At 47.6% G+C, this 14,918-nt stretch overlaps 1 protein-coding gene across 1 annotated transcript in view; it reads left to right on the plus strand.

Moving 5' to 3' along the window:
* The first annotated feature begins 5,900 nt into the window (after positions 1 to 5,900).
* The window catches only part of LOC134927454 (uncharacterized), a 123,395-nt gene continuing 114,377 nt past the window's right edge, over positions 5,901 to 14,918 (plus strand). The window contains exon 1 of the mRNA XM_063921924.1: positions 5,901 to 6,032. The gene's annotated coding sequence lies outside the window, so the exon portion shown is untranslated. The remainder of the gene's footprint in view (positions 6,033 to 14,918) is intronic.

Raw genomic sequence — 14,918 nt, forward strand, 5'->3', positions numbered from 1 at the left:
GGTGTCAAGCCGTGTGTTGCCTTTGTCAAGCTGTAATTAGTAGGGGTAAGGACGTTAACCACCTAGGAACATCCTCGCCTATACGTCACCTGGAGCGCATTCATCAGAAGTCATTGACAAGTTCAAAAACTTTGGGTGACAGCGGAAGCAGTCCACTGACAACTAAATCCCTTCCTCTTGTAACCAAGCTCCTGCAAACCACACCACCAACTCCCTCAGCCAAGTGCCTCGCTGGCAGGGAAAGCACGCCCCTGCTAGCGAGGCACCTGTGATTGGACAGCGGATCCAGTGCTGGATCCGCTGGTCCAATCACATAGACGTGGCCGGGAGAAGCGGCGCCGGGACCAGTCATACTGCTCCAGCTGCGGCGGCGCCGGGATGCCCAGGAGTCCATGCGGGGCTGACTTCATTAAGTGCAGCTCCCCCTCCCTGCCTCCTTACTCACAGTGTCCTTGCTGTTGCTACCGCTGCTGGTCCGGCGCCTGTCACACACAGGCAGAGCCTGAAGACAGTGAGTGCAGCAGCAGCGGTACAGGGAGGAGGGGGAGAGCGGAACGGAAGATCTTCCTACTGTAATCTAGGTAAAGTGTTTTCCGTGTCCCCCCCTCCCCCTACTAGCTAATGTGTGTGTTCCATGTCCCTCCCTCCCCCTACTAGCTAATGTGTGTGTTCCATGTCCCCCCCCTCCCCCTACTAGCTAATGTGTGTGTTCCATGTCCCCCCCTCCCCCTACTAGCTAATGTGTGTGTGCCATGTCCCCCCTCCCCCTACTAGCTAATGTGTGTGTGGCATGTCCCCCCCCTCCCCCTACTAGCTACTGTGTGTGTGTGCCATGTCCCCCCTCCCCCTACTAGCTAATGTGTGTGTGGCATGTCCCCCCCCTCCCCCTACTAGCTAATGTGTGTGTTCCATGTCCCCCCCTCCCCCTACTAGCTAATGTGTGTGTGCCATGTCCCCCCTCCCCCTACTAGCTAATGTGTGTGTTCCATGTCCCCCCTCCCCCTGCTAGCTAATGTGTGTGTTCCATGTCCCCCCCTCCCCCTACTAGCTAATGTGTGTGTGCCATGTACCCCCCTCCCCCTACTAGCTAAAGTGTGTTCCATGTCCCCTGCTGGCCCAAACGCTGGCTAATGTGCACGGCGACAGCGGTGGGAAGCCACAGACCCAGCGTGAATTGAGCGGCGCCCGGTGCTCTCCTCCTCCGCCCTCTCTCAGACAGAAGCCCCTGCTTGACGGCCGGCGGCTGTGTAGAGCGCACAGCCGCTCACCGCCGCCCACCGCCGCCAGCCACTCACCGCCACCAGCCGCAACAAATGAGTCAGGTAATGTTCACCTGCTGTCACCCTCTTTCCCTGTCGTTACTGTCCCTGTCCCTACTGTCACACTCTCTCTCCCTGTCGTCAATCTCTCTCCCTGCTGTCACTCTCTCTCCCTGCTGTCACTGTCGTCTCTCTCCCTGCTGTCACTATCGTCACTCTCTCTCTCCCTGCTGTCACTCTCTTTCCCTGCTGTCAACTGTCGTCACTCTCTCTCCCTGCTGTCACTATCGTCACTCTCTCTCTCCCTGCTGTCACTCTCTTTCCCTGCTGTCAACTGTCGTCACTCTCTCTCCCTGCTGTCACTATCGCACTATCGTCACTCTCTCTCCCTGCTGTCACTATCGTCACTCTCTCTCTCCCTGCTGTCACTCTCTCTCCCTGCTGTCACTATCGTCACTCTCTCTCTCCCTGCTGTCACTCTCTCTCCCTGCTGTCACTGTCGTCACTCTCTCTCCCTGCTGTCACTATCGTCACTCTCTCTCTCCCTGCTGTCACTCTCTCTCCCTGCTGTCACTGTCGTCACTCTCTCTCCCTGTCGTCACTCTGGCTCTCCCTGTCGTCACTCTGGCTCTCCCTGCTATCACAATTTCAGCTCATTCAGTGTGCTATAATGTGAATTTCGGCTCATTCAGTGTGCTATAATGTGAATTTCGGCTCATTCAGTGTGCTACAATGTGAATGTCGGCTCATTCATTGTGCTACAATGTGAATGTCGGCTCAGTCAGTGTGCTACAATGTGAATGTCGGCTCAGTCAGTGTGCTACAATGTGAATTTCGGCTCATTCAGTGTGCTACAATGTGACTTTCGGCTCATTCAGTGTGCTACAATGTGAATTTCGGCTCATTCAGTGTGCTACAATGTGAATTTCGGCTCATTCAGTGTGCTACAATGTGACTTTCGGCTCATTCAGTGTGCTACAATGTGAATTTCGGCTCATTCAGTGTGCTACAATGTGAATTTCGGCTCATTCAGTGTGCTACAATGTGACTTTCGGCTCATTCAGTGTGCTACAATGTGAATTTCGGCTCATTCAGTGTGCTACAATGTGAATTTCGGCTCATTCAGTGTGCTACAATGTGACTTTCGGCTCATTCAGTGTGCTACAATGTGAATTTCGGCTCATTCAGTGTGCTACAATGTGAATTTCGGCTCATTCAGTGTGCTACAATGTGACTTTCGGCTCATTCAGTGTGCTACAATGTGAATGTCGGCTCATTCATTGTGCTACAATGTGAATGTCGGCTCAGTCAGTGTGCTACAATGTGAATGTCGGCTCAGTCAGTGTGCTACAATGTGAATTTCAGCTCATTCAGTGTGCTACAATGTGACTTTCGGCTCATTCAGTGTGCTACAATGTGAATTTCGGTTCATTCAGTGTGCTACAATGTGAATTTCGGCTCATTCAGTGTGCTACAATGTGAATTTCGGCTCATTTAGTGTGCTACAATGTGACTTTCGGCTCATTCAGTGTGCTACAATGTGACTTTCGGCTCATTCAGTGTGCTACAATGTGAATTTCGTCTCATTCAGTGTGCTACAATGTGAATTTCGGCTCATTCAGTGTGCTACAATGTGAATTTCGGCTCATTCAGTGTGCTACAATGTGAATTTCGGCTCATTCAGTGTGCTATAATGTGAATTTCGGCTCATTCAGTGTGCTATAATGTGAATTTCGGCTCATTCAGTGTGCTACAATGTAAATGTCGGCTCATTGAGTGTGCTACAATGTGAATTTCGGCTCGTACCATGTGCTATAATGTGAATTTCGGCTCCTACCGTGTGCTACAAGGTAAAAGGGGCACCAGTACTAGATAGTATAAGGTGTTCTACTACACTGGACACGCCACCTATTGGGTGACCACGCCCCCTTTTCTGGAGCGTGCGCGCCTTCGGCGCGCACATACTTGCATCCTTAACTGTTGCATACCCCCACCTCAAAATTTCCACTTCAAACACTATATATATATATATATATATATATATATATATAAATATATAAAAAAATATATATCAGTGCCTCCCCAGCCAATGACCTCACCGCACGTCACTGGTGTCCGGTATCCACCGTTAATTCACAGGAAACTAGAGATTTGCTAGAGGTACTGTGTCCCCGGTACCAAATACCATCTAGGTTCCATTTCTCTAGGCAGGCGATATTGAGAATGTACACAGACCTCAGAAAAAGAGTCACCAGTGTCCTAAAAAATGCAGTTGTACCCAATGTCCACTTAACCACGGACATGTGGACAAGTGGAGCAGGGCAGACTCAGGACTATATGACTGTGACAGCCCACTGGGTAGATGTATTGCCTCCCGCAGCAAGAACAGCAGCGGCGGCACCAGTAGCAGCATCTTGCAAACGCCAACTCGTTCCTAGGCAGGCTACGCTTTGTATCACCGCTTTCCATAAGAGGTACACAGCTGACAACCTCTTACAGAAACTGAGGAACATCATCGCAGAATGGCTTACCCCAATTGGACTCTCCTGGGGATTTGTGACATCGGACAACGCCACCAATATTGTGCGTGCATTACATGTGGGTAAATTCCAGCACGTCACATGTTTTGCACGTAGATTGAATTTGGTGGTGCAGAATTTTTTAAAAAACGACAGGGGCGTGCAAGAGATGCTGTCAGTGGCCCGAAGAATTGCGGGCCACTTTCGGCATTCAGCCACCGCATGCCGAAGACTGGAGCACCAGTAAACACTCCTGAACCTGCCCCGCCATCATCTGAAGCAAGAGGTGGTAATGAGGTGGAATTCAACCCTCTATATGCTTCAGAGGATGGAAGAGCAGCAAAAGGCCATTCAAGCCTATACAGTTACCTACGATATAGGCAAAGGAGGGGGAATGCACCTGACTCAAGCGCAGTGGAGAATGATTTCAACATTGTGCAAGGTTCTCCAACCCTTTGAACTTGCCACACGTGAAGTCAGTGCAGACACTGCCAGCCTGAGTTAGGTCATTCCCCTCATCAGGCTTTTGCAGAAGAAGCTGGAGAGATTGAAGGAGGAGCTAAAACAGAGCGATTCCACTAGGCATGTGGGACTTGTGGATGGAGCCCTTAATTCGCTTAACCAGGATTCACGGGTGGTCAATCTGTTGAAATCAGAGCACTACATTTTGGCCACCGTGCTCGATCGTAGATTTAAAACCTACGTTGGATCTCTCTTTCCGGCAGACACAAGTCTGCAGAGGTTCAAAGACCTGCTGGTGAGACACTTGTTAAGTCAAGTGGAACGTGACCCGTCAACAGCTCCTCCTTCACATTCTCCCGCAACTGGGGGTGCGAGGAAAAGGCTAAGAATTCCGAGCCCACCCACTGGCGGTGATGCAGGGCAGTCTGGAACGAGTGCTGACATCTGGTCCGGACTGAAGGACCTGCCAATGATTACTGACATGTCGTCTACTGTCACTGCATATGATTCTGTCACCATTGAAAGAATGGTGGAGGATTATATGAGTGACCGCATCCAAGTAGGCACGTCAGACAGTCCGTACGTATACTGGCAGGAAAAAGAGGCAATTTGGAGGCCCTTGCACAAACTTGCTTTATTTTACCTAAGTTGCCCCCCCCTCCAGTGTGTACTTCGAAAGAGTGTTTAGTGCAGCTGGTCACCTTGTCAGCAATCGGCGTACGAGGTTACTTCCAGAAAATGTGGAGAAGATGGTGTTCATCAAAATGAATTATAATCAGTTCCTCCGTGGAGACATTCACCAGAAATTGCCTCCAGAAAGTACACAGGGACCTGAGATGGTGGATTCCAGTGGGGATGAATTAATAATACTCTGTGAGGAGGGGGATGTACACAGTGAAAGGGGTGATGAATCGGACGATGAAGAGGAGGTGGACATCTTGGCTCTGTAGAGCCAGTTTGTGCAAGGAGAGATTGATTACTTCTTTTTTGGTGGGGGCCCAAACCAACCAGTCATTTCAGCCACAGTCGTGTGGCAGACCCTGTGGCTGAAATGATGGGTTTGTTAAAGTGTGCATGTCCTGTTTATACAACATAAGGGTGGGTGGGGGGTCCCAAGGACAATTCCATCTTGCACCTCTTTAATTTATCTTTGCATCATGTGCTGTTTGGGGGCTATTTTTTTTAATGCCATCCTGTCTGACACTGCAGTACCACTCCTAGATGGGCCAGGTGTTTGTGTCGGCCACTTGGGTCGCTTAGCTTAACCATCCAGCGACCTTGGTGCAGGGACGTGCAGTCAGGGGAGGCAGTGCCTCCCCTGTCATTAATGACTAAAATAATACAAAGAAGATACATATGACAATATCCTGTCATATGTATCTTCTTTATATTATTCTAATAATCTTAGTTTATTAAACTAGTTTGGGAGGCACTGATAGCAGTGCCTCCCGCTGACAGTGGGAACGGGGACAGAGCGGTGGGCGGAGCCAAACACTGGGCAGTAAAAGCCCATGTAAAAAAAAAAACACTGAAAGCGGCACTTCTACAAGTGCCTCGCTGGCAGGGGAAGCACGCCCCTGCCAGTGAGGCACATGTGATTGGGCCAGCGGATCCAGCACTGGAACCGCTGTCCAATCACCCGTACTGAACGGCAGGACAAGGAACGGACTCGGGAGCTCCCCTCCCTTCATTCCCCCTGACCTCACTCCTGCCGGAGGGACAGCATCTGCCAGCACCCGCTGCGCATTAAAAACAATCATCTCCTGCTGGCCTCTCATCTTGTGTGACACAGGTAGGGAAAAAGTAATTATTGGTAAAGCGCACCCCCCCCCCCCCCCCCTGGTATTCCCTTGTCACCTGGTCTCCCCCCCCCCCCCCCCTCCCCCTCCCAAGCAGGGAAGCGGGACCCGTCACATATTGCCCTGAGGAAGCGCAATAGGAGTGAAATGCGCATAGGCTTTAGCTATGTGCTCCCGAATTAGCAATAGTATTTAAATGTGCAAATGACATATGACATACATCCGAGACCTATAATATATAATTAGGAGCCAACTTTGTTTATGCCTCAGAGGAATCTTTGAACGCATGTCCTTTACCTACTAATACTCTATTCATAGGCTACGGGTCAGACCCTATTAATATTAAATATGAAGTGACAAGTGGGGGTTTGTGCCAGATATGGAATTAAACGGAATGATCTCTCTATAAAATGTCTCACATGCTATATTGTTTCTGTGTCTAGTGGGTATTTAGTGCAATCAGCTACACACTGCTGTCAATCTATATACAGGGGTATGATCCTCTGATACTTATATAAAGTGTACCATACCCACATATATACTTATCTAAATACGGCTAGTGGTATTCTAGTGCTATCAATATGTCCTGCATGGACATAATTTAATAAATGTTTAGTACGGGAGACAACTGCTGCTAATTTATATGTAATATTTGTAAAACATCTCTGTGCATTAGGAATACTATATCATAAGCACTGCTGGTAGGTATCAATTACTGCTGTAAGTCACTGCACGGATACAATCCAACACAGTGTAGTAGGATAACCTATCACTGTGTACTGACATTATATGGAAGACACTAAACCCATTTTTTTCTGCACATTTATTCATATATCATAAATAGCAGCAGTGGATATTAGAGGCTGCTGTGATTTACTAAGCAGACATTCTTTGAGCACAGGACAGCGAGGCTGTTTACTAAGACACATCCCCATCAGTCCTCTCTATGCCCAGGCAACCCATATAATATCATACTAGCAGCTTTGCAGAGTGTTACATTCTAGGATTTCAGGTATGAGTCATATACTCAGCAACTTTGTTTCACTCCTTAGATTACAACATTAGACTCAATCTACCACGTTTAAAGCCCTTAGGACAGGAGTGGATACTTATTGTTGCAATATCTCTAAACATGGCTAGAATCTGACGGAATAGTATGTGACTCTAAAGGAAGGCAGCATATTTCCCTCTGACACAGCATATAAACTCTAGTTAATATGAAAATTGCAGGTCTCATATGAATATAGCACTGGTACAGTACTGCACTAATATATGTATGTGGATGCACAATTGAAATAAATACAAGAAAACATATGAAGGGAGAAACACATTAGCTCTGTTTTTAATCTTTATTCACATATTATTCTATTTCTGTCACCTTTTACCTTCTTTTCTGTTCTCCATGAATTTTAATATTTCACTCTATTCTTAATAAAGGACAATCAAGTCCCATAAAAATATATAATAAAAACTTCAATATTGATTTAGGTCATTGGGCATTCATGCCTTTATGTGATATTACTGCTGTGGATATATATGTTTTACAATAACAATTATATTAAAATTTGTTAGTTGGGTGAGTGCACCTCAAAGTGTACATGGTTTCTTCCCCTTTTCCCCTCTTTATGGGGATTTGACTTCATATTCCTGTTTAAACCAGGTGGTAGCACCTTCGTGAGCCTTCAAATCCTTTTTCACATATACATGTATGAATCTCAAAAATAGGGTTTAATTAGATATTATGAAAGGCACCCCAACTGTGTGATTTATATAATAGTTCACATATCCTGGTGCGGGTTACTCCCCAGACCTGGTGGAAGCTTTTTTGCTTGATCAGTACTGGAACTTCCAGTATTATTTTGTGTCTACTGACTGACCGCAAAGTTCTGGTTAAATTTTGTGTCCCTTAGCGAGGCACATGTGATTGGACACATGGAGTGCCTCCCCAGCCGTTGTCCTCACCGCACGTCACTACCTTGGTGCACCTCTTTTTTTCTTTGCATCATGTGCTCTTTGGGGATTATTTTTTAAATCTGCCATCCTGTCTGACACTGCAGTGCCACTCCTAGATGGGCCAGGTGTTTGTGTCGGCCACTTGTGTCGCTTAGCTTAGTCACACAGCGACCTTGTTGCACCTCTTTTTTTCTTTGCATCATGTGCTGTTTGGGGACTATTTTTTGAAGTGCCATCCTGTCTGACACTGCAGTGCCACTCCTAGATGGGCCAGGTGTTTGTGTCGGCCACTTGGGTCGCTTAGTTTAGTCATCCAGCGACCTCTGTGCAAATTTTAGGACTAAAAATAATATTGTGAGGTGTGAGATGTTCAGAATAGACTGGAAATGAGTGGAAATTATGGTTATTGAGGTTAATAATACTATGGGATCAAAATGACCCCCAAATTCTATGATTTAAGCTGTTTTTGAGGGTTTTTTTGTAAAAAAAAACACCCGAATCCAAAACACACCCGAATCCGACAAAAAATTTTCAGGGAGGTTTTGTCAAAACGCGTTCGAATCCAAAACACGGCCGCGGAACCGAATCCAAAACCAAAACACAAAACCCGAAAAATGTCCAGTGCACATCTCTAGTTTATACCACTTTTCCACCAAAAACATAGGTCTGACCTGGGTTTCTGGACAGGGTTCCAACCCAGGTCAGACCCTATTTACATTGCACCTTGGACCCAGCTTATTTCCGGAACAGCCTCGTTTACACTGAACCCGTGTGTGCCCTGCATGTCATTTACAGACACTCCCTTTAGGTGGACCTCTGCAAACACAGCCAATCAGCAGCTTTTAAGCATAACCCTGGTAAAATAACCTGGGTCGCGCCTTTTACATTGCACCCTTACCCGAGTAAGACCCTGTTAGCTACTGCGGTCCGATTAGATCGGCGGGTAGATCGAGCCGGGATATTTTTCTAGAACCCTTTTATGACCCAGGTAGACCCAGCAATAACCTAGGTTTTTGGCTCCAGTGGAAAAGGGGTATAAGAAACGTTGCAACAAAGTGCTGTGGACTGATCAAATAAATTGTCACATTTTGGGTAAAGCCACAATATGACATCTATAGAAACAGACAAAACTCTTTTACTTTCGATGCTGTCAGCATTACCATACGGACTGCCTTACGTGTGCTGTACAGTACAGTTATGCATTCGCGTACTGCGCCTGAGTACTTTATTCTGCTTGTTCAGACGAGTTTGGGATCTGTGATATATGGAAAATGTGGCTGAAACTTGTAAAGGGTCTGCCTCAGATGTGATGGGCTGGTGATAGGAATAGAAGCAATGTAATTTTGAGGTTTAGGGGATTAGATGTGATGGAATGGTGATTGGAATTAATTATGACAGGCGCTTAATGTAGATAATGGAGGCAGTTAAAATAAGGGGATCTTTGATGAGACTGAAAGGGTTTACTAACTAGTATAATTAATGATAAAGGTGCAGATGAGGGAATTAAGATTGTCAAGTGGTTAACAATGATGTTGGGGGTTAATTGATGATGAAGAAGTTGGGTGTACACAGTACCCAGACTAGCATTACAGACTTAAAAGGTGACTGACTCCATTTTAAGCACTAAAATGACCTCAGTCAGTATAAAAAAGCGGGAAGACCGTGTGAAATTGAAGGGGCGGGGCTTCACTATGAGCGGATCCAGCAGCTCACCAGCGCTATTTTCCCTCTACAGTGGATACAGATGCTGACTGACCGGGACGTGACTCCAGATTACCTCAGCGGTACCAGGGGGTCATAGCAGGGGGGGAGCGTTTACCAGTGTACTAAGTCCCCAATCTGGGTACTTAGTCTGCGACCCGGCTTAGCTTGCCATTGGCAGTAAGGGTGCAGTGTGCTGGCTCCAGGCTATCTCTGTGTCTTTCTTGAAGGGCTCTTTGTGGGTTAATTGTGCATGTAAACTTTTCCTGTGTTTGTGTGTTGTCACTGTCACAGTAAGTCAGACATAGAGTGTGTTTCATCTAGAGATGAGCGGGTTCGGTTCTCAGAGAACCGAACCCTACCGGACTTCACGTCCAGTAGCGGATCTTGCCACGGGCAAGCAGGACTTTTGCCTGGGAGCCGGAGCCGGCGCCATCCGGAGGGCGCCGCACCATGGCAAGATCCTCTACTGCTGTGCCCCCCACTGCCCGCTGTGTCCCCCGTTGGTCCCCCGCCAGGGCCGACTGGCCATCTGGCACTTCTGGCAAATGCCAGAAGGGCCGATGGCCATGTGGGCCGGTCCAGCGCTCACTGAGACACGCTGCCGCTCAGTCCAGCGGCAGCGTGTCTCAGCTGTCAGGAGAGGAGAGCGCGCCAGCGCGGCTATGTCTGGCGGCGTATAGTGGACTTCAAACCAGCCGCCGGTGCGTGAGCCAATCAGAGCTCGCGGACCAGCAGCCAATCAGGAGCCGCCACTGCCGGTCCACGAGCTCTGATTGGCTCACGAACTGGCGGCTGGTTTGATGTCCGCTACACGCCACCAGACATAGCCGCACTGGCATGCTCTGAGCTCCTGACAGCCTCAGTAAAATCACAGCAGGAGGAGGAGCAGCAGCAGCAGTAGCAGCGGTAAGCAGCTGCAGCACTGCTGTGGGGGCAATTGGCTGGCACTGTGGGGGCAATTGTTTACCTGACACTGTGGGGGCATTTGTATACCTGGCACTGTGGGGGCAATTGGCTGGCACTGTGGGGGCAATTGTTTACCTGGCACTGTGTGGGCATTTGTATACCTGGCACTGTGGGAGCAATTGGCTGGCACTGTGAGGGCAATTGTTTACCTGGCACTGTGGGGGCATTTGTATACCTGGCACTGTGGGGCAATTGGCTGGCACTGTGGGGGCATTTGTATACCTGGCACTGTGGGGCATTTGTGGATCTGGCTCTGTGGGGGCATTTGTGGATCTGGCACTGTGGGGGCATTTGTATACCTGGCACTGTGGGGCATTTGTGGATCTGGCACTGTGGGGGCATTTGTGGATCTGGCACTGTGGGGGCATTTGTATACCTGGCACTGTGGGGGCATTTGTATACCTGGCACTGTGGGGGCATTTGTGGATCTGGCACTGTGGGGGCATTTGTGGATCTGGCACTGTGGGGGCATTTTTGTGGATCTGGCACTGTGGGGGCATTTGTGGATCTGGCACTGTGGGGGCATTTGTGGATCTGGCACTGTGGGTCATTTGTGGATCTGACACTGTGGGGGCATTTGTATACCTGGCACTGTGGGGGCATTTGTATACCTGGCACTGTGGGGGCAATTGTGGATCTGGCACTGCATTATTGGGGGCATATGTCTGTGTATCACGTCCCATTTTAATTGGCCACACCCATATTTTTGGCGCACACAGTACCTCTATGGTACACTCTCTGTCTGATTGGTCGCCGCTTAGCCCCGCCGGGAGTGCACACAGACGCTCTCATTCTAGTGAATGGGGCGCGTGCGTGTCCACGCCCCTTTTTCCTGGAGCACGCACGCTTAGTTACAACCTTTATTTTTCCATACCCCCACTTCAACATTTCCACTTCAACCAATGGTTGTGTGTATTTTAATACAGAATGATGTACACTTGTATGTTGTTATAATATTAATTATATTTGTAAGAGCATAGACTAAGAAGTAGGAGGAGTCTGGAATAGTAAGGGGAGGAGTCAGATGCTGACACCGAGGTGGGCCTGTGTGCTTAAAAAATGCCAGGGTCTATTTTTGGTCCCAGTCCGGCCCTGTCCCCCGCTGTGAAGGGAACTAGACGCTACGCGTCTAGTTTCCCTTTGTGGAAAGGACCTTTGCTGTGCGGTGCGCGATGATGTCATCGCGCACCGCACAGCATTGTGGGAGTGACACAGACGCTAGGGGTCATAATTGACCTCTAGTGTCTGTCTATGCCAGATCCGAGGTGAGGAGCGGCGCCGGCGGAGGTCTGCAGCGGTCGGGAGATGGGATAGTAAGTATTAAATTTTTTTTTTCTTTTTCAGCGGCGCTACTCTACTGTACAGGGGGCGTAACTGACCACGCCCCCTGTATGAAGCCATGCCCCTATTTACTGCCCAGGTCGCCAAAAGGGCAAGAACTGGTCCTATTCACGTCATGAGCCCGGATCCGAGTCAGGCTCGGGTTTTCCCGCCTGACTCGGAAACCAGAACAAGGCAAAACGTCATCATCCCGCTGTCGGATCCTCGCGGGGTTTGGATTCCATATAAGGAGCCACGCGTCACGGTCATTTTCACTCCAGTCTTGGAGAGTGTAGTGAGGGGACGTGTCTCCGTCCTAAGTGTCTGTGTGGGCGGGAAAGTGGTGTGGCGATTCTAGTACTGTCTTGTGCTGCTCAGTCCAGTGTAGTCAGTGTCTTATGCTGCATCAGTCCAGCCAGTCACAGTGTTGGTGTCCTCTGCTGCTATATGTCCCCAGTGCTGCTGGCTGCTGTATAAGTAAGTCCCTTGCATTTTTGCTGTGTTGTCTTGCATCAGACCAGTGGTAGTGTCTCTCTTGTGCAGCATCAGTCCAGTGACCAGTCACAGTGGTGGTGTCTTCTGCTGCCATATATCCAGTGTTACTGGCGTATAATACCAGTGATATTGCCATATAATTCCCGTGATATTGCCGTATAATTCCCGTGATACTGACGTATAATTACAGTGATATTGCCGTATAATTCTCGGGATACTGGCGTATAATTCCTGTGAAATTGCCGTATAATAACAGTGATATTGCCACATAATTCCCGTGATACTGGTGTATAACTACAGTGATATTGCCACATAATTCCCGTGATACTGGTGTATAACTACAGTGATATTGCCACATAATTCCCGTGATACTGGTGTATAACTACAGTGATATTGCCATATAATTCTCGGGATACTGGCGTGTAATTCCTGTGATATTGCTGTATAATTACAGTGATATAGCCATATAATTCCCGTGATACTGGCGTATAACTACAGTGATATTGGCGTGTAATTCTCGGGATACTGGCGTGTAATTCCTGTGATATTGCCGTATAATTACAGTGATATTGCCGTATAATTCTCGGGATACTGGCGTGTTTTTCCTGTGATACTGCCGTATAATTCCAGTGATATTGCCGTATAATTCCAGTGATATTGCTGTATAATTCCTGTGATACTGCCATATAATTCCAGTAATATTGCCATATAATTCCCGTGATACTGGCGTATAATTCCTGTGATACTGCCATACAATTCCAGCTATATTGCTGTATAATTCCCGTGATACTGGCATAGAATTCCAGTGATATTGCCGTATAATTCCTGCGATACTGGCGTATAATTCCCATGATAATGGCGTATAATTCCAGTGAAATTGCCGTATAATTCCAGTGATACTGCTGTATAATTCCTATGATCCTGCCGTATAATTTCAGTGGTACTGGAGTATAAATCCAGTCCAGTGATCCTGCCGTATATGTCTAGTGGTACTGCCATATAATTTCAGTGATACTGCCGTATATATATATATACCCTGTTGCAAAGTGGATTACTGAAGCCATAACAACTATGCTGGTGTTAGACGTGCGTCCGGTATCCGCCATTAGTGTAGTGGGACTGCAGTGCCAACCCTATATGGGACAGGTGTTTGTGCCGCACACTTGAGTCGCTTAATTTATTCATACAGCTACCTCATTGCACCTCTTTTACATCTTTGCATGATGTTCTGTTTGGGGCCTTTTTTTTATATCTGCCCTCCAGTCTGACACTGCAGTGAAACTCCTAGATGGGCCAATTGCTCATGTCGCTTAGCTTAGTCATACAGCTACCTCATTACACCTCTTTTACGCGGCTCTCGACATTCAGGGAATACAAAGTGTGACTGGGATTTCACTACACGCAGTGACACCTCTGACCTCCTGCTGATGTCAGTGCCATGTCTATTCAGCATGTGTGGCTTGCAGATGGCCTGTTTCCATGGTGACACAAGCCATTTTCTTGATTCTCCCCTGCTCGTGTCCCTCCTGAGATCCTCTCCCCACGTGCTGCTCAGCAGTTCCACTTCTCAGTGAGCCAGGTAAGGTCAACATTCTTTATGGAAGATATGGATTGGGGTACAGAACAAAAGGTCTGTACAGGAAGCATACACATCTGAGTCTGGGTCATAACTAAGCAGGAATCAGGAATACCAGCTGAGCAGCAGATACAGGAACACTTAAACAGTAGCATACTGTATTAATGCTGGGAACATTGGATAAGTGTGTTATATTGGTCTATTTCCAAATAATTGACAGCACTTCTAATAGAGAATAGTATGCCATGGAGCAGGAACAGGTGAGCACCTGTGACTAGAGAGCTGTGGTCTGTGATGTTAAATTGCTCCACTGTCTTAGCCTCTACCACCTCTGATGGGAGGCTATTCCACTTGTCCACTACCCTTTCTGTGAATTCATTTTTCCTCAAATTTCCCTTGAACCTATGAGAATGCTGATTTATATACAGGAATGAAAAGCTATACCTTATACACACTTTAAATACACTTTACCATGGAGCCGCTGCGGCCGCTAAACTTAATACACACTCTACGCACCTTTTATGCTGTTAGCATACAGAGTCCCGTACCGTGTACGGACTTTGCATACAAACGCAGCGCTGACGGTACAAAGTACACACAGCGCGTACACACCCAATGAATACACTTTAAACCTTATGCAGCAATGCAGTCCGATGCTATTACACTTTAAACCTTAGCAGGGAAAGAAAGACACGACACCATTCTGTAGTTAAACCACTGGGTTCCGACACCACAGCGTATTATTGCGAAAGGGGGTTACAATATAAACAATACAATACAACAGAATAATGGCTACATTCAATGGTACATACGCGATTGGATTCGCCGCACTACCCGGTCCGGTCCTCAGTCATCTTAATAGATA

Source organism: Pseudophryne corroboree, chromosome 5 (genome assembly GCF_028390025.1).
Source record: "Pseudophryne corroboree isolate aPseCor3 chromosome 5, aPseCor3.hap2, whole genome shotgun sequence".
Taxonomy (NCBI): Eukaryota; Metazoa; Chordata; class Amphibia; order Anura; family Myobatrachidae; genus Pseudophryne; species Pseudophryne corroboree.